The sequence below is a fragment of the Arachis hypogaea genome, chromosome 9, assembly GCF_003086295.3.
Source record: "Arachis hypogaea cultivar Tifrunner chromosome 9, arahy.Tifrunner.gnm2.J5K5, whole genome shotgun sequence".
NCBI lineage: Eukaryota > Viridiplantae > Streptophyta > Magnoliopsida > Fabales > Fabaceae > Arachis > Arachis hypogaea.
Window position 1 is genome coordinate 26187405 of NC_092044.1, and position 20729 is coordinate 26208133.

At 38.8% G+C, this 20729-nt stretch overlaps 1 non-coding gene across 1 annotated transcript; it reads left to right on the forward strand.

Moving 5' to 3' along the window:
* LOC112713245 (small nucleolar RNA R71) lies at positions 1-104 on the forward strand. The gene has a single exon (XR_003158220.1). It is a non-coding gene; the product is annotated as a small nucleolar RNA R71 (small nucleolar RNA).
* The last annotated feature ends 20625 nt before the right edge of the window (positions 105-20729 follow it).

Consider the following 20729-nt stretch of genomic DNA (forward strand, 5'->3'; position numbering starts at 1 on the left):
ATGTCAGATGGACATCTTTTGGTCAACTGCTTGTATCTTTCCCAAGCTTCATAGAGGGATTCACCATCTTTTTGTTTGAAGGTTTGAACATCCACTCTTAGCTTGCTCAGCTTTTGAGGAGGAAAGAACTTATCTAAGAAAGCAGTGACCAGCTTATCCCAGGAGTCCAGGCTATCCTTAGGTTGAGAATCTAACCATATTCTAGCTCTGTCTCTTACAGCAAAAGGGAAAAGCATGAGTCTGTAGACTTCAGGATCAACTCCATTCGTCTTTACAGTCTCACAGATCTGCAAGAACTCATTTAAAAACTGATAAGGATCTTCAGATGGAAGTCCATAAAACTTGCAGTTTTGTTGCATTAATGCAACTAGTTGAGGCTTAAGCTCAAAGTTATTGGCTCCAATGGCAGGAATGGAGATGCTTCTTCCATCAAACTTGGACGTTGGCTTTGTGAAGTCACCAAGCATTCTCCTTGCATTATTATTATTATTTTCGGCTGCCATGTCCTTCTCTTGTTCGAAAATTTCTGAAAGGTTGTTTCTGGATTGTTGTAATTTAGCTTCTCTTAATTTTCTCTTCAGAGTCCTTTCAGGTTCTGGATCAATTTCAACAAGAGTGCCTTTTTCCCTGTTCCTGCTCATATGAAAGAGAAGAAAACAAGAAAAGAAAGAGGAATCCTCTATGTCACAGTATAGAGACTCCTTTATGTTAGTAGAAGAAGAAAGAGGTATAAGAATGAAGAGGGAGATTCGGATTTTTGGATGAAGAGAGGTGGAGAGAAGTGTTAGTAATTAAATAATAGAAGAAGAAAAGAGAAGAGAAATTTCGAAAATAATTTTTGAAAAAGAGGTTAGTAATTTTCGAAAATTAAAGATAAGATGAGATTAAAATTAAAATTTAAAACAAAAAGAATTTTTGAAAAAGAGAGGGAGAATTTTCGAAAATTAGAGAGGGATAGGTAGTTAGTTGGTTTTGAAAAAGATAAGAAATAAACAAAAAGTTAGTTAGTTGATTGAAAAAGATTTGAAATCAAATTTTGAAAAAGATAAGAAGATAAGAAGTTAGATGAGATATTTTGAAATCAAATTTTGAAAAAGATAAAATTTTTGAAAAAGATAAGATAAAAGATAAAAAGATATATTTGAAAAAGATATTTGAAAAAGATTTAATTTTAAAAATTACTTAACTAACAAGAAACTACAAGATAATATTCTAGAATTTAAAGATTGAACCTTTCTTAACAAGAAAATAACAAACTTCAAATTTTTGAACCAATCACATTAATTGTTAGCTAGTTTTAGAAAATATGATATAAAAGATAAGAAAAAGATTTTTTTGAAGATTAATTTTTAAAATTTTCGAAAATAACTAAAAAATGAAAAAGATATGATTTTTTGAAAAAGATTTTGAAAAGATAAGATTTTTAAAATTGAAATTTTGACTTGACTTGTAAGAAACAACTAATTTTTAAAATTTTTGACCAAGTCAACCCAAAATTTCGAAAATTTGGAGGGAAATAAGGAAAAGATATTTTTTTGATCTTTGAATATTTTAATTATGAGAAAGAAAAACAACAAAAATACTCAATGCATGAAATTTTTAGATCAAAACAATGAATGCATGCAATAATGCTATGAATGTCAAGATGAACACCAAGAACACTTTTGAAAAATTTTTGATGCAAAGAAAACATGCAAGACACCAAACTTAGAAATTTTTAATGCATGGAAAATATGAATGCAAAAATGCACATGAAAAACAACAAACAACACAAAACAAGAAATCATCAAGATCAAACAAGAAGTCTTGTCAAGAACAACTTGAAGATCATGAAGAACACTATGAATGCATGGGATTTTCGAAAAATGCAAGAAAAAATTTTTAAAGCATGCAATTGACACCAAACTTAAAAATTAACACAAGACTCAAACAAGAACACAAAATATTTTTGATTTTTATGATTTTCTAAATTTTTTTGTATTTTTATTAATTTTTTTCGAAAATATAGTTTGGAAAAACGAAAAATAAAAAGAAAAATTTTTGAAAAAGATTTTTGAAAAGAAAATTACCTAATCTGAGCAACAAGATGAACCGTCAGTTGTCCATACTCGAACAATCCCCGGCAACGGCGCCAAAAACTTGGTGGACGAAATTGTGATCACTGTTCTTTAAGTTGTATGAAATCATTATTGTGGCACCAGTTGTTATCACAACTCCGTTCAACTAACCAGCAAGTGTACTGGGTCGTCCAAGTAATAAACCTTACGTGAGTAAGGGTCGATCCCACAGAGATTGTTGGTATGAAGCAAGCTATGGTCACCTTGCAAATCTCAGTTAGGCAGATTAAAATGGTTTATGGGTTTTCGAAAATAAAGATAAGAAAATAGAAATAATAAAAGAGATAGAAGACTTATGCAGATTCATTGGTGGGAATTTCAGATAAGCGAGTGGAGATGCTGCATGGCTCAAGGACGCCTGCTCTCCTACTGCTTCTACTCAATCCTTCTTACTCCTTTCCATGGCAAGCTGTGTATAGGGGTTCACCATCAGCGGTGGCTACTTTCAATCCTCTCGGGAAAATGATCCTATGCGGTTGTCACTCGCACGGCTAATCGTCTGGAGGCATCACCCATGGTTGATGGCTACATCCCATCCTCGCAGTGAAAACTAATGCTCACGCACTCTGTCACAGTACGGCTAATCACTGGTTGGTTCCCGCTCCTACTGGAATAGAATCCCTTGATTCTTTTGCGTCTGTCACTAACGCCCAGCACTTGCAAGTTTGAAACACGTCACAGTCATTCATTACCGGAATCCTACTCGGAATACCACAGACAAGGTTAGACTTTCCGGATTCCCAGGATCCTACTCGGAATACCACAGACAAGGTGAGACTTTCCGGATCCTCATAAATGCCGCCATCTATCTAGCTTATACCACGAAGATTCTGTTGGGAAATCTAAGAGATACACATTCAAGCTCTGTTGCATGTAGAACGGAAGTGGTTGTCAATCACGTGCGTTCATAAGTGAGAATGATAATGAGGGTTATCTAACTCATTACATTCATCATGTTCTTGGGTACGAATGAATATCTTGGAATAAGAATAAGAGAGATTTGAATAAAAGATAATAGAATTGCATTAATACTTGAGGTACAGCAGAGCTCCACACCCTTAATCTATGATGTGCAGAAACTCCACCGTTGAAAATACATAAGTGAAAGGTTCAGGCATGGCCGAATGGCCAGCCCCCCTAACGTGGTCAATGATCTCCTAAGATGAAGAATAAAACAAAACTGAGACCAAAGATGTCTAATACAATAGATAAATGTCCTATATATACTAGACTAGCTACTAGGGTTTACATGAGTAAGTATTTGATGCATAAATCCACTTCCGGGGCCCACTTGGTGTATGTTTGGGCTGAGCTTGATCAATCCACGAGCTGAGGCTTTTCTTGGAGTTGAACTCCGAGTTATGACGTGTTTTGGGCGTTTAACTCCGGATCATGACGTTTTTCTAGCGTTTAACTCCAGACAGCAGCATGTACTTGGCGTTCAACGCCAAGTTACGTCGTCATTCTTCGAATAAAGTATGGACTATTATATATTTCTGGAAAGCCCTGGATGTCTACTTTCCAACGCCGTTGAGAGCGCGCCAATTGGAGTTCTGTAGCTCCAGAAAATCCATTTCGAGTGCAGGGAGGTCAGATTCCAACAGCATCAGCAGTCCTTTTGTCAGCCTTTTTCAGAGTTTTGCTCAAGTCCCTCAATTTCAGCCAAAATTTACCTGAAATCACAGAAAAACACACAAACTCATAGTAAAGTCCAGAAATGTGAATTTAACATAAAAACTAATGAAAACATCCCTAAAAGTAGCTCAAACTTACTAAAAACTATATAAAAACAATGCCAAAAAGCGTATAAATTATCCGCTCATCAAGATGGCAGACAACTCAAGAAAACAAGCCCATGGACTTGTAGAGGATGTTCTGGTTAAAGTTGAAGACCATTACATCCCTACTGATTTCATAGTCCTAGAGACTGGGAAGTGCATGGATGAATCCATCATCCTTGGCAGACCCTTCCTAGCCACAGCAAAGGCTGTGATTGATGTTGATAGAGGAGAGTTGATCATTCAAGTGAATGAAGAATCCTTGGTGTTTAAGGCCCAAGGATATCCCTCTGTCATCATGGAGAGGAAGCATGAAGAGCTTCTCTCAAAAACAGAGCCAAACAGAGCCCCCACAGTCAAACTCTAAGTTTGGTGTTGGGAGGCCACAACCAACTTCTAAGTTTGGTGTTGAACCCCCACATTCAAACTCTAAGTTTGGTGTTGGGAGGTTCCAACATAGCTCTGAGCATTTCTGAGGCTCCATGAGAGTCCTCTGTCAAGCTAATGACATTAAAGAAGCGCTTGTTGGGAGGCAACCCAATGTTATATTTTATCTATTCTCTTTTGTTATTTTATGTCTTTTGTAGGTTGATGATCATGAGAAGTCACAAAATCAATGAAAAAAGCAAAAACAGAATGAAAAAAAGGAAGAAAAACAGCACACCTGGAGGACGCACCTACTGGCGTTTAAACGCCAGTAAGGTTAGCTGTTGGGCGTTTAACGCCCAGTCTGGCACCATTCTGGGCGTTTAACGCCAGAAAGGGGCACCAGACTGGCGTTAAACGCCAGAAAAGGGCAAGAAGCTGGCGTTAAATGCCAGAAATGGGCACCAGCCCGGCGTTTAACGCCAGAATTGGCTAGAAACGCAATTTTGCTTGCCATTTGGTGCAGGGATGACTTTTCCTTGACACCTCAGGATCTGTGGACCCCACAGGATCCCCACCTACCCTACCACTCTCTCTCTCTTCTTCACCCATTCACCAATCACCTCAACACCTCTTCCCCAAAAAACCCCACTTACCGCACCATTCAAATTCAAACCACTTTCCCACCCAAACCCACCCTCACTTGACCGAACCCTACCCTTCCCCCATTCCTATATAAACCCTCCTTCACTTCTTCATTTTCACACAACCTAAACACCACTTCTCCCCCTTTTGGCCGAACACAAAGCCATTCCCTTCTTCCTCATTTCTTCTTCTTCTACTCTCTTCTTTCTTCTTTTTCTCGAGGACGAGCAAACCTTTTAAGTTTGGTGTGGTAAAAGCATTGCTTTTTGTTTTTCCATAACCATTTATGGCATCCAAGGCCGGAGAAACCTCTAGAAAGAGGAAAGGGAAGGCAAAAGCTTCCACCTCCGAGTCATAGGAGATGGAAAGATTCATCTCAAGGGTGCATCAAGACCACTTCTATGAAGTTGTGGCCTTGAAGAAGGTGATCTCCGAGGTCCCTTTTTCACTCAAAAAGAGTGAATATCCGGAGATCCGACATGAAATCCGAAGAAGAGGTTGGGAAGTTCTTACCAACCCCATTCAACAAGTCGAAATCTTAATGGTTCAAGAGTTCTATGCCAATGCATGGATCACCAAGAACCATGATCAAAGTGTGAACCCGGATCCAAAGAATTATCTTACTATGGTTCGGGGAAATACTTGGATTTTAGTCCGGAAAATGTAAGGTTGGCATCCAACTTGCCCATGATGCAAGGAGATGAACATCCTTACACTAGAAGGGTCAACTTTGATCAAAGGTTGGACCAAGTCCTCACAGTCATATGTGAAGAGGGCGCCCAATGGAAGAGAGATTCAAGAGGGAAGCCGGTTCAATTGAGAAGGCATGACCTCAAACCCGTGGCTAGAGGATGGTTGGAGTTTATCCAACGCTCAATCATTCCCACTAGCAACCGGTCCGAAGTTACCATAGACCGAGCTATCATGATTCATAGCATCATGATTGGAGAAGAAATAGAAGTTCATGAGGTTATAGCTCAAGAACTTTATAAGGCGGACAAGTCCTCTACCTTGGCAAGGTTAGCCTTTCCTCATCTCATTTGTCACCTCTGTTATTCAGTTGGAGTTGACATAGAGGGAGACATCCCTATTGATGAGGACAAGCCCATCACTAAGAAGAGGATGGAGCACACAAGAGACCCCACTCATCATGAGATCCCTGAGATACCTCAAGGGATGCACTTTCCTCCACAAAACTATTGGGAGCAACTAAATACCTCCCTAGGAGAATTGAGTTCCAACATGGGACAACTAAGGGTGGAGCATCAAGAACACTCCATCATCCTCCATGAAATTAGAGAAGATCAAAGAATCATGAGAGAGGAGCAACAAAGACAAGGAAGAGACATTGAGGAGCTCAAGCACTCCATAGGATCTTCAAGAGGAAGAAAGAGCCGCCATCACTAAGGTGGACCCGTTCTTTGATTTCCTTGTTCTTTATTCTTCTGTTTTTCGAATTTTATGCTTATGTTTATCTATGTTTGTGTCTTGTGATCATTAGTGTCTTAGTGTCTATGCCTTAAAGTTATGAATGTCCTATGAATCCATCACCTCTCTTAAATAAAATATGTTCTTAATTGAAAAAGAGTAGAATTGCATGAATTTTGAATTTTATAACAGTTTAATTATTTTGATGTGGTGGCAATACTTCTGTTCTCTGAATGTATGCTTAAACAGTGCATATGTCTTTTGAATTTGTGGTTCATGAATGTTGGCTCTTGAAAGAATGATGAAAAAGGAGACATGTTACTGAGGATCTGAAAAATCATAAAAATGATTCTTGAAGCAAGAAAAAGCAATGAAAAAAAAATCGAAAAAAAAATAGAGAAAAGGGGAGAAAAAGAAAGAAAAAGAAATAAAGTTGTGATCCAAGGAAAAAAGAGTGTGCTTAAGAACCCTGGACACCTCTAATTGGGGACTCTAGCAAAGCTGAGTCACAATCTGAAAAGGTTCACCCAATTATGTGTCTGTGGCATGTATGTATCCGGTGGTAATACTGGAAGACAGAGTGCTTTGGGCCACGGCCAAGACTCAATAAGTAGCTATGTTCAAGAATCATCATACTTTACTAGGAGAATCAATAACACTATCTGGATTCTAAGTTCCTAAAGAAGCCAACCATTCTGAATTTCAAAGGATAGAGTGAGATGCCAAAACTGTTCAGAGGCAAAAAGCTAAAAGCCCCGCTCATCTAATTAATACTGATCTTCATAGATGTTTTTGGAATTCATTGCATATTCTCTTCTTTTTATCTTGTTTGATTTTCAGTTGCTTGAGGACAAGCAACAATTTAAGTTTGGTGTTGTGATGAGCGGATAATTTGTACGCTTTTTGGCATTGTTTTTAGTATGTTTTTAGTATGATCTCGTTAGTTTTTAGTATATTTTTATTAGTTTTTAGTTAAAATTCACTTTTCTGGACTTCACTATGAGATTGTGTATTTTTCTGTGATTTCAGGTATTTTCTGGCTGAAATTGAGGGACCTGAGCAAAAATCTGATTCAGAGACTAAAAAGGACTGCAGATGCTGTTGGATTCTGACCTCCCTGCACTCGAAGTGGATTTTCTGGAGCTACAGAAGCCCAATTGGCGCGCTCTCAACGGCGTTGGAAAGTAGACATCCTGCGCTTTCCAGCAATATATGATAGTTCATACTTTGCCCAAGATTTGATGGCCCAAACCGGCATTCAAAGTCACCCTCAGAAATCCCAGCGTTAAACGCTGGAACTGGCACCAAAATGGGAGTTAAACGCCCAAACTGGCATAAAAGCTGGTGTTTAACTCCAAGAGAAGTCTCTGCACGAAAATGCTTCATTGCTCAGCCCAAGCACACACCAAGTGGGCCCGGAAGTGGATTTTTATGTCATTTACTCATTTCTGTAAACCTTAGGCTACTAGTTTTCTATAAGTAGGACCTTTTACTATTGTATTGAGATATCGAGGGGTAGCTATCTTTATTGTTATGCTATCTTAGATCATTGGGAGGCTGGCCTCATGGCCATGCCTAGACCTTGTTCTTATGTATTTTCAACGGTGGAGTTTCTACACACCAGAGATTAAGGTGTGGAGCTCTGCTGTACCTCGAGTATTAATGCAATTACTATTGTTCTTCCATTCAATTCCGCTTGTTCTTGTTCTAAGATATCACTTGTTCTTCAACTTGATGAATGTGATGATCCGTGACACTCATCATCATTCTCACCTATGAACGTGTGACTGACAACCACCTCCGTTCTACCTTCGATTGGGTGAATATCTCTTGGATTCCTGATTGCACGATGCATGGTTGATCGCCTGACAACCGAGCCAACCATTCCGTGAGATCAGAGTCTTCGTGGTATAGGCTAGAACTGATGGCGGCATTCAAGAGAATCTGGAAGGTCTAACCTTGTCTGTGGTATTCTGAGTAGGATTCAATGATTGAATGACTGTGACGTGCTTCAAACTCCTAGCAGGCGGGGCGTTAGTGACAGACGCAAAAGAATCACTGGATTCTATTCCGGCCTGACCGAGAACCGACAGATGATTAGCCATGCTGTGACAGAGCATAGGAACATTTTCACTGAGAGGATGGGAGGTAGCCACTGACAACGGTGAAACCCTTGCATAAGCTTGCCATGGAAAGGAGTAAGAAGGATTGGATGAAGACAGTAGGAAAGCAGAGAGACGGAAGGGAAGGCATCTTCATGCGCTTATCTGAAGTTCCTACCAATAAATTACATAAGTACCTCTATCTTTATCTTTGTGTTTTATGCGTCTATCACTATATCCATTTGAGTTTGCCTGACTAAGATTTACAAGATGACCATAGCTTGCTTCATACTAACAATCTCCGTGGGATCGACCCTTACTCGCGTAAGGTTTATTACTTGGACGACCCAGTGCACTTGCTGGTTAGTTGTGCGAAGTTGTGTTAATGCCATGGTATTGAACACCAAGTTTTTGGGGTTCATGACCGGGGATTATGAGAGTTGTGAAAAGTATTGTTCACAATTTCGCGCACCATTTGTCGAAGGCTGTTTTGATTAAAATGTCGGCTGAGCTTCCTTGGTCCACCAGTGTTCGCTGTAGATTAGCATTGGCCAATATGATAGTAATGACCATAGGATCGTCATGTCCCGAGATGACGCCAGCTGCGTCCTCTTTAGTAAAGATGATAGTAGGGAGGTCAGGTGCCTCTTCTCCTCCCTCGACATGGTATACTTCTTTGAGGTGTCTTTTTCGAGATGATTTGGAGATTTCTCCTCCCGCAAATCCCCCATGTATCATGTGAACATGCCTCTCTGGGGTACGAGGTGGTCGTTATGTTCGACCAACCTCTTCGTCTCTTCTTCTATTTCTGGGCTCATCTGTCTTACTGGCTAGGTACCAATATAGTCTCCCTTCTCTTACCAATTTCTCTATGACATTCTTCAAGTCGAAGCACTCGTTGGTGGGATGTACATAGATTCGATGGTATTCACAATATTTCGTCCGATTTCCTCCTCCCTTTTTGCTTTTAAGTGGACGGGGTGGTGGAATCTTCTCCGTGTGGCATACTTCTCTGTAAACTTCCATAAGAGACACCCGGAGAGGGGTGTAATTGTGATATTTCTTAATCGTCTCTCCATGCGGATCATCTTTTTTCTTAGAATCTTTGTCTTTATCTCGGGAGGAGTTGGAGAATCCAGATTTTGGAGTTTCTCCTAGTCGAGAGTTTTCCTCCATGTTGATGTATTTTTTTGCTCGTTCTTGTACTTTATTCAGAGATGTGGGATGTTTCTTTCATATAGATTGACTAAAAGGTCCCTCTCGTAGGCCATTAATGAGACCTATAATGGCTGCTGCAGTTGGCAAACTCTGAATGTCCAAACATGCTTTGTTGAATCTTTCCATGTAGCTACGAAGAATTTCCCGATCTCCTTGCTTGATCCTTAGTAGACTTAGGGCGTGTTTAGTTTTGTCCTTCTGGATGGAGAATCTGGCTAAAAACTTTTCGGCTAAGTCATCAAAGCTTGAGATAGACCTGGGGGGTAGATTGTCGAACCATTTAATTACTGTCTTTGTTAAGGTGGTTGGGAAAGCTTTACACTGAGTTGTGTCTGAGGCATCGGTGAGATACATTCTGCTTCAGAAGTTGCTGAGATGATGGCTAGGATTTGATGTGCCATCATATAAAGTCATATCGCGAGGTTTGAAGTTTTTTGGGATTTTGGCCTTCATGATCTCTTTGCTGAATGGGTCTTGGTCCTTGCGGGAATTATCCTCGTGACTGGATTGAGTAATTTTAGTTTTAAGATCAGCTTCGAGCTTTTGGAGCTTGTCTTCTAATTCGCAGTGTCGCCTAACTTCCCTTCGTAGGTCTTTATCGGCTTCCCACTGATATTCAACCTCTTTTTCGAGTTGTTTTAGGCGATCCTTGAGTGCTTCCATGGGTCCCGTGCTTGGGGAGTCCTTGTCTTTGTTAGGTTGAGAAGTATTATCTAGTGTAACTTCCACGTTCTTATGTGGTGTTCTGTTCTCCACATCAGAGTTGTGGTTGTTGTCCAGGTTATCTACCATGATAGTGGGATGACTTCCAGGTTCCTCGAAAATGGTGCCAATGTTTCGAGGGTTACCTAAAACTGTAGGTCGATCTCGGACGAGATCTTCTGTACTAATCGGAGATGACGGGTCTGGCTTGTGCGTGGCGGCCAGAGCTGTCGTGTCCGACTTGTTGGTCTGGCGATGCTACTGATCCTTTGTCACCAGAGGGTGGTGGTACTTGTAAGGGACTTCGATGCCTAAGTTAGCAAGGGTATTAAGCAGGTTTTTAGTAGAATCAGAGTATGAGTTATACTTGGGTGCTCTAGTGTATTTATAATGGTGGGGAATGACCTTCCTGGAGATAAGATAGTTATCTTATCTTATCTTATCTTTGAGTGGAGTTATCTTATCTTCAAGGAAACCGCCCTTTTCTCCCGAGGCTTGGGCTGCCTTTGGGTTTGGGTCGTACTCCTCTGTTTGGGTCCTTTTTTGGGCTTTTTGGGTGATTTGGCCGAGCTCTTTGAGAAGAAGTCGGATGGTCCTGTCCTGAAGAGGTCGGTCAACTTGTCGTAAACATCCCGGGTCGAACAGCTCGACCTAGGGTATGAACAAAAATAAAGCACCAATTCACATCCGCAGAACACCCCCAGGCTAATGGACAAGCAGAAGCTGCCAACAAAGTCATACTAGCCGGGTTAAAACGGAGACTACAGGACGTAAAAAGAGGCTAGGCTAAAGAGCTCCCATAAGTCCCATAGGCATATCGGACAACTCCACACTCTACGACGAGGGAATCACCCTTCCGACTGGCTTACAAAATGGAGGCAATGATCCCAGTGGAAGTCAAAGAAGGATCCCCCAGAACGATCTTCTACAGTGAAGAGGCCAACTCCCAACTTCAAAAGGAAAAGCTCGATCTACTTCCAGAAATCCGGGAAAGAGCTCGGATCAGGGAGGAGGCATTAAAACGTCGAATGGCCTCAAGATACAATCAGAGGGTAGTACAGCGAAGTTTTGCCAACAACGATCTCATCCTAATCCAAAATGATATCGGAACAAGTCAACCAGGAGAGGGGAAGCTAGCAGCTAACTGGAAAGGACCCTACCGAGTCACAGAGATACTGGAAAAAGGCTACTACAGGGTGTCCGAACTCGAGGGACGAGAGCTACAAGGTCATGGCACGCCTGTAACCTAAGAAGGCAGTATAGTTAGGAGGTAATAAAAGATCTTAGGTCAAGGTGCACTCTTTTTCCTGAAAGGGTTTTTTAACGAGGCACCAAGCCAAGATCCGCAAAATTGCCTGACTTAGAAGGGTAAACACCCACATGTATATATTTTGTATGCCTATATGTCTACTTTTTCCTTGAATAAAAATTTTTAGATTCTCTACAAAGTTTATCTACCAAGACGCATTAATCTGAACGCAAAAATTTATTGCCCAATTACAAAGCTACAGGTCGGCAAGGTGAAAACCAAATTCATCGCCTGACCATGATGAAAATCGAATTCATCGTCCGAATTTCTACAAAGGTCGACCAAGTGAGAACCAAACTCACTGCCCGACTTCTACAAAATCAGCAAGATGAAAAATCGATAAAAACAGATTAATGCAAAGAGTTATAAAAAATAGCCCATTGGTGCACGAAATTGTGATCTCTAAGAATGGCATTCAACTTGGTATGCACGTTTATAACTCAGCACTTTCTTCACAACCTCGCACAACTAACCAGCAAGTGCACTGGGTCGTCCAAGTAATAAACCTTACGTGAATAAGGGTCAATCCCACGAAGATTGTTGGTATAAAGCAAACTATGGTTCTTGAAATTCTCAGTTAGACGGATAATATATGGTTATGGAGTTTTTGAATAATAATAAATAACAAAAAATAAAGATAGAAATACTTATGTAAATCATTGATGGGAATTTCAGATAGGCATATGAAGATGCTGTGTTTCTTCTGAATCTCTGCTTTTCTACTACCTTCATCCAATCCTTCCTACTACTTTCCATGGCAAATTGTATGTAGGGCATCACCGTTGTCAATGGCTACATCCCATCCTCTCAGTGAAAAAGGTCCAAATTCTCTTTCACAACACGGCTAATCATCTGTCGGTTCTCGATCATGCTGGAATAGAATCCATTGATTCTTTTACGTTTGTCATCACGCCCAACAATCGCGAGTTTGAAGCTCGTCACAGTCATTCAATCCCTGAATCCTACTCAGAATACCACAGACAAGGTTTAGACTTTCCGGATTCTCATGAATGCCGCCATCAATTCTAGCTTATACCACAAAGATTCTGATTAAGGAATCTAAGAGATATGCATCCGGTCTAAGATAGAACAGAAGTGGTTGTCAGTCACACGTTCATAAGGGAGAATGATGATGAGTGTTACGGATCATCACATTCGTCATGGTGAAGTGCAACAAATATCTTAGAATGGGAATAGACTGAATTGAATAGAAAATAGTAGTAATTGCATTAAAACTCGAGGTACAGCAGAGCTCCACACCCTTAATCTATGGTGTGTAGAAACTCCACCGTTGAAAGTACATTAGTGATGGTGGTCCAGGCATGGCCAAATGGCCTGCCCCCAAAACGTGATCACAGGATCAAAAATACAATCCAGAATGTCTAATACAATAATAAATGTCCTATTTATACTAGACTAGCTACTAGGGTTTACAAAAGTAAGTAATTGATGCAGAAATCCACTTCCGGGGCCTACTTGGTGTGTGCTTGGGCTGAGCTTGAGCTTTACACGTGCAGAGGCTTCTTTTGGAGTTGAACGCCAAGTTGTAACATGTTTTTGGCGTTCAACTCTGGTTCGTGACGTGTTTCTGGCATTTGACTCCGGAACATGTCATGGAACTGGTGTTGAGTGCCAGTTTACGTCATCTAATATTGAATAAAGTACGGATTATTATATATTGCTGGAAAGCTCTGGATGTCTACTTTCCAACGCCGTTGAGAGCGCGCCATTTAGAGTTCTGTAGCTCCAGTAAATTCATTTCGAGTACAGAGAGGTCAGAATCCAACATCATCAGTAGTCCTTTGTCAACCTTTTATCAGAGTTTTGCTCAGGTCCCTCAATTTCAGCCAGAAATTACCTAAAATCACAGAAACACACACAAACTCATAGTAAAGTCCAAAAATGTGAATTTATCATAAAAACTAATGAAAACATCCCTAAAAGTAGTTAGATCCTACTAAAAATTACATAAAAACAATGCCAAAAAGCGTATAAATTATCTGCTCATCACAACACCAAACTTAAATTGTTGCTTGTCCCCAAGCAACTGAAAATCAATTAGGATAAAAAGAAGAGAATATAATATAAATCCCAAAATATCAATGAATATTAATTCTAATTAGATGAGCGGGACTTGTAGCTTTTTGCTTCTGAACAGTTTTGGCATCTCACTTTATCCTTTGAAGTTTAGAATGATTCGCATCTCTAGGAACTTAGAATTTCAGATAGTGTTATTGATTCTCCTAGTTAAGTTTGTTGATTCTTGAACACAGCTACTTTTATGAGTCTTGGCCGTGGCCCTAAGCACTTTGTTTTCTAGTATTACCATCGGATACATAAATGCCACAGACACATGACTGGGTGAACCTTTTTAGATTGTGACTCAGCTTTGCTAAAGTCCCCAGTTAGAGGTGTCCAGAGCTCTTAAGCACACTCTCTTTGGATCACGACTTTAACCACTCAGTCTCAAGCTTTTCACTTGGACCTGCATGCCACAAGCACATGGTTAGGGATAGCTTGATTTAGCTGCTTAGGCCTGGATTTTATTTCCTTGGGCCCTCCTATCCATTGATGCTCAAATCCTTGGATCCTTTTTACCCTTGCCTTTTGGTTTTAAGGGCTATTGGCTTTTTCTGCTTGCTTTTTCTTTTTCTTTCTATTAAATTTTTTTCGCCAAAATTTTTTTTTTGCAAGCTTTTGCTATTCACTGCTTTTTCTTACTTCAAGAATCAATTTCATATTTTTCAGATTATCAATAGCATTTCTCTTTGTTCATCATTCTTTCAAGAGCCAACAATTTTAACATTCATAAACAACAAGATAAAAAATATGCACTGTTCAAGCATTCATTCAGAAAACAAAAAGTATTGTCACCACATCAATATAATTAAACTAAATTCAAGGATAAATTCGAAACTCATGTACTTCTTGTTCTCTTGTATTAAAAACATGTTTCATTTAAGAAAGGTGAAGGATTCATGGAATTATTCATAGCTTTAAGACATAGTTACTACATACTAATGATCATGTAATAAAGACACAAACATAGATAACATAAAGCTTAAAAATAAAAAATAGAGAAATAAGAACAAGGAATGAGTCCACCTTAGTGATGGTGGCGCTTTCTTCTTGAAGAACCAATGATGTCCTTGAGCTCTTCTATGTCTCTTCCTTGCCTTTGTTTCTCCTCCAACACATATGTCCATAAGGACTTGGTCCAACCTTTGATCAAAGTTGACTCTTCTTGTGTAGGGGTGTGCATCTCCTTGCATCATGGGCAAGTTAAATGCCAATCTCACATTTTCCGGACCAAAATCTAAGTATTTCCCCCGAATCATTGTAAGATAATTCTTTGGATTCGGGTTCACACTTTGATCATGGTTCCTAGTGATCCATGCATTGGCATAGAACTCTTGAACCATTAAGATTCTGACTTGTTGAATGGGGTTGGTCAAAACTTCCCAACTTCTTCTTTGGATCTTATGTCGGATATCTGGATACTCATTTTTCTTAAGTTTGAAAGGGACCTCAGGGATCACCTTCTTCTTGGCCACAACATCATAGAAGTGGTCTTGATGGGCTTTAGAGATGAATCTCTCCATCTTCCATGACTCAGAGGTGGAAGCTTTTGTCTTCCCTTTCCCTTTTCTAGAGGTTTCTCTGGCCTTAGGTGCCATAGGTGGTTATGGAAAAATAAAAAAAAAGCTTATGCTTTTACCACACCAAACTTAGAATATTACTCGCCCTCGAGCAAGAGAAGAAAGAATAGATGAAGAAGAAGAAAATATGGAGGAGAGGGAGAGAGGGTTGTGTTTCGGCCAAGGAGGAGAAGAGAAGGTTGTGTTGTGTGAAAATGAAGAAGAATTGAGGGGTTTATATAGTGGAGGGAGAGGGAGTAGGTTCGGCTATTTAGGGTGGGTTTGGGTGGAAAAGAGATTTTGAAATTTAAAGGTAGGTGGGGTTTATGGGAAAGAGTGGAAGGATGTGAGTGGTAAAGAGATGATGGGAAAGAGAGATTGAGGTGATTGGTGAAGGGTTTTAGGAAAGAGTGTTATTGGATTATGTGAAGAGGAGAGAAGGTGAGTGGAGGTAGGTAGGGATCCTGTGGGGTCCACAGATCCTGAGATGATCCTGTGGGGTCCACAGATTCTGAGGTGTCAAGGATTTACATCCCTGCACCAATGAGGCGTGTAAAACGCCCTTTTCATGCAATCCTGGCATTCAACGCCAGATTGATGCTTGTTTCTGGCATTGAACGCTAGCTTCATGCTTGTTTTGGGTGTTCAACGCCCATTTGCAGCATGTTTTTGGCGTTGAATGCCAGTTCCATGCTTGTTTCTGTCGTTCAGTGCCAACTCTCCTCAGGGTCTTTTCCTGGCATTTAGACGCCAGGATGTTGCTTGTTTCTGGTGTTCAACGCCAGATCCATGCTCTGTTCTGGCGTTGAACGCTAGCCAGATGCTCCTTTACTGGCGTTTAAACGCCAGTAAGCCCTTCCTCCAGGGTGTTCTGTTTCTTCTGCTGTTTTTGATTTTATTTTTAATTTTTGTATTTGTTTTGTGACTCCACATGATCATGAATCTAAGAAAACATAAAAGAATAATAAAATAAAAATAAAATTAGTTAAATAAAAAATTGGGTTGCCTCCCAATAAGCGCTCCTTTAATGTCACTAGTTTGACAGTGGGCTCTCATGGAGCCTCAAAGGTGATCAGGTCAATGTTGTAGACTCCCAACACCAAAATTAGATTTTGAATGTGGGGATTCAACATCAAACTTAGAGTTTAGCTTTGGCCTCCCAACACCAAACTTAGAGTTTGATTGTGGGGGCTCTATTTGACTCTGTACTGAGAGAAGCTTTTCATGCTTCCTCTCCATTGTTAAAGAAGAACACCCTTGGTTCTTGAACACAAGGTAGTCCCCATTCAATTGAAGAACTAATTCTCCTCTGTTAACATCTATCACAGCTCCTGTTGTGGCTAGGAAAGGTCTTCCAAGGATGATGCATTCATCCTCCTCTTTCCTAGTGTCTAAGATTATGAAATCAGCAGGGATGTAAAGGCCTTCAACCTTTACCAATATGTCCTCTACCAATCCATAAGCTTGTCTTTCTAACTTGTCTGCCATTTGCAATGAGAATATGGCAGGTTGTACCTCAATGATCCCCAGCTTCTCCATTACAGAAAGTGGCATAAGATTGATGTCTGACCCTAGGTCACATAGAGCCTTTTCAAAGGTCATGGTGCCTATGGTACAGGGTATTAAGAATTTACCAGGATCTTGTTTCTTTTGAGGTAAAGTTTGCTGAACCCATGTATCTAGTTCACTAATGAGCAAGGGAGGTTCACCTTCCCAAGTCTCATTACCAAACAACTTGGCATTCAGCTTTATGATAGCTCCTAGATATTGAGCAACTTGCTCTCCAGTTACATCTTCATCCTCTTCAGAGGAAGAATAGTTTTCAGAGCTCATAAATGGCAGAAAGAGGTTTAATGGGATCTCTATGGTCTCTATATGACCTTCAGATTCCTTTAAGTCCTCAATAAGGAACTCCTTCTTGCTTGAGAGACATCCCATGAGGTCTTCCTCATTGGGATTCACGTCCTCTCCTTCCTCTCTAGGTTCGGCCATGTTGATTATGTCAATGGCCTTGCACTCTCTTTTTGGATTCTCTTCAGTATTACTTGGGAAAGTACTAGGAGGAGTTTTAGTGACTTTCTTCTCAGCTGGCCCACTTGTGCCTCCAAATTTCTGATGGAGGACCTTATTTCACTCATGAAACTTAAAATGGCCTTAGACAGATCAGAGACTATATTTGCTAAGTTAGAAGTGCTCTGCTCAGAATTCTCTATCTATTGCTGAGAAGATGATGGAAAAGGCTTGCTATTGCTAAACCTGTTTCTTCCACCATTATTAAAGCCTTGTTGAGGCTTTTGTTGATCCTTCCATGAGAAATTTGGATGATTTCTCCATGAGGGGTTATAGGTGTTGCCAAAGGCTTTCCCCATGTAATTTACCTCTGCCATTGCAGGATTTTCAGGATCATAAGCTTCTTCTTCAGAAGATGCCTCTTTAGTGCTGTTGGATGCATTTTGCCATCCATTCAGACTTTGAGAAATCATGTTGACTTGCTGAGTCAACATTTTGTTCTGAGCCAATATGGCATTCAGAGCATCAATTTCAAGAACTCCCTTCCTCTGAGGCATCCCATTATTCACGAAATTCCCCTCAGAAGTGTACATGAATTGGTTATTTGCAACTATTTCAATAAGTTTCTGAGATTCTGCAGGCGTTTTCTTTAGGTGAATGGATCCACCTGCAGAATGGTCCAGTGACATCTTAGAGAACTCAGACAGACCATAATAGAATATATCTATCATGGTCCATTATGAAAACATGTCAGAAGGACACTTTTTGGTCATCAACTTGTATCTTTCCCAAGCTTCATAGAGGGACTCACCATCTTTTTGCTTAAAGGTTTGAACGTCGACTCTAAGCTTGCTCATCTTTTGAGGAGGAAAGAATTTAACCAAGAAGGTCGTGACCAGCTTATCCCAAGAGTCCAGGCTATCCTTAGGTTGTGAGTCCAACCATGTTCTTGCTCTGTCTCTTACAACAAAAGGGAAAAGCATGAGCCTGTAGACTTCAGGATCTACTCCATTAGTCTTAACAGTCTCACAGATCTGCAAGAACTCAGTTAAAAACTGGTAGGGATCTTCTGATGGAAGTTCATGAAACTTGCAGTTTTGTTGCATTAGAGCAACTAGTTGAGGTTTCAGCTCAAAATTGTTTGCTCCAATGGCGGGAATTGAGATGCTTCTTCCATCAAACTTGGAAGTAGGTGTAGTATAATCACCAAGCATCCTCCTTGCATTATTGTTGTTGGGTTCGGCTACCATATCCTTTTCTTGTTCGAAAATTTCAGTAAGGTTGTCTTTGGATTGTTGTAATTTAGCTTCTCTTAGTTTCATCTTCAGAGTCCTTTCAGGTTCAGGATCATCTTCAACAAGAATGCCTTTTTCCTTGTTCCTGCTCATATGAGAAAGAAGAGAACAGAAAAGGAAGAAGAATCCTCTATGTCACAGTATAGAGATTCCTTATTGTTAGTAGAAGAAGAAAGGGAATAAGAGTGAAGAAGAATGAATAATCCAAACACAAGGGTGAGGATAGGAGCAGAGATTTGAGATGAAGAGAAGTGTTAGTAAATAAATAAATAAATAAATAGAAGAAGATGAGAGGGGGAGAATTCAAAAATTAATTTTGAAAAAGGGTTAGTGATTTTCGAAAATTAAAGGAAGAATTAAAATTAAAATTAAAATTTAAAACAATTAGTTAATTAAAAAGAATTTTGAAAAAGGATGAGATATTTTCGAAAAATTGATAGAGAAAATTAGTTAGGTAGTTTTGAAAAAGATAAGAAACAAATAAAAAGTCAATTAGTTAGTTGAAAAAGATTTGAAAATTAATTTTGAAAAGATAAGAAGATAAGAAGATATTTTGAAATCAAATTTTTGAAAAAGATAAAATTTAAAAAGATATGATAAAAAGATATGATTAAAAAGATATGGTTGGAAAAGATTTAATTTTTAAAATTAAAATTACTTACTTGACTAATAAGAAACTAAAAGATATGATTCTAGAGTTTAAAGATTGAACCTTTCTTAACAATAAAGTAACAAACTTCAAATTTTTGAATCAATTACATTACTTGTTAGTTAAGTTTCGAAAATTTGAAATAAAGATAAGAAAAAGATTTTGAAAAAATATTTTTAAATATTTTAGAAAATTAATAAAAAAATAAAAAAGATTTGATTTTCGAAAAAGATTTTGAAAAGATAAGATTTTTAAATTTGAAAATTTGACTTGACTTGTAAGAAATAGCTAAGTTTTTAAAATTTTTGACTAAGTCAACTCAAATTTTCGAAATTTTGAGAAAAATAAGAAAAATATATTTTTTATTTTTGAATTTTTAATGATGAGAGAGAAAAACAGAAAAATGACCCAAAACATGAAAATTTTTTGATCAAAACCTATAATGCATGCAAGAACACTATGAATGTCAAGATGAACACCAAGAACACTTTGAAGATCAAGATGAACATCAAGACTTATTTTTGAAAAATTTTCAAGAAAAGAAAACATGCAAGACATCAAACTTAGAAATCTTTAATGCTTGGACTCTAACAAACAAAAAATGCATATGAAAAACAAGAAAAGACACAAAACAAGAAAACATCAAGATCAAACAAGAAGACTTACCAAGAACAACTTGAAGATCATGAAGAACACCATACATGAAAATTTCGAAAAATGCATAATTTTTTAAAAATATGTAATTGACACCAAACTTAAAATTGACTCTAGACTCAAACAAGAAACACAAAATATTTTTTTATTTTTATGATTTTATAATTTTTTTGGATTTTTGTATATTTTTTTTTCAAAAACATATAGGAAAAATAAAATAAGAAATTCAAAATTTTTAATAAGAATTCCAGGAATCTTTCAATGTTAGTCTAAAGCTCTGTTCCAGAAATTGGACATGGCTTAATAGCCAGCCAAGCTTTAGCATACATAGTTCAAGCATGTGAAGAGGAAGCCTCAGTTCAAAAGAATTTAGACATGGCTTTACAGCCAACCAGGCTACAACATGCTTCATGAAACACTAGAATTCATTCTTAAAATTTTAGAATAATTTTTTTCGAAAACAGAAGTAAAATTTTTTTGAAAGGTTTTTGAAAAATTTTTGAAAATAAAACAAAAAGAAAATTACCTAAGCTGAGCAACAAGATGAACCGTCAGTTGTCCAAACTCGAACAATTCCCGGCAACGGCACCAAAAACTTGGTGCACGAAATTGTGATCTCTAATAATGGCATTCAACTTGGTATGCGCGTTTATAACTCAGCACTTTCTTCACAACCTCGCACAACTAACCAGCAAGTGCACTGGGTTGTCCAAGTAATAAACCTTACGTGAGTAAGGGTTGATCCCACGGAGATTGTTGGTATGAAGCAAACTATGGTCATCTTGAAATTCTCAGTTAGGCGGATAATATATGGTTAT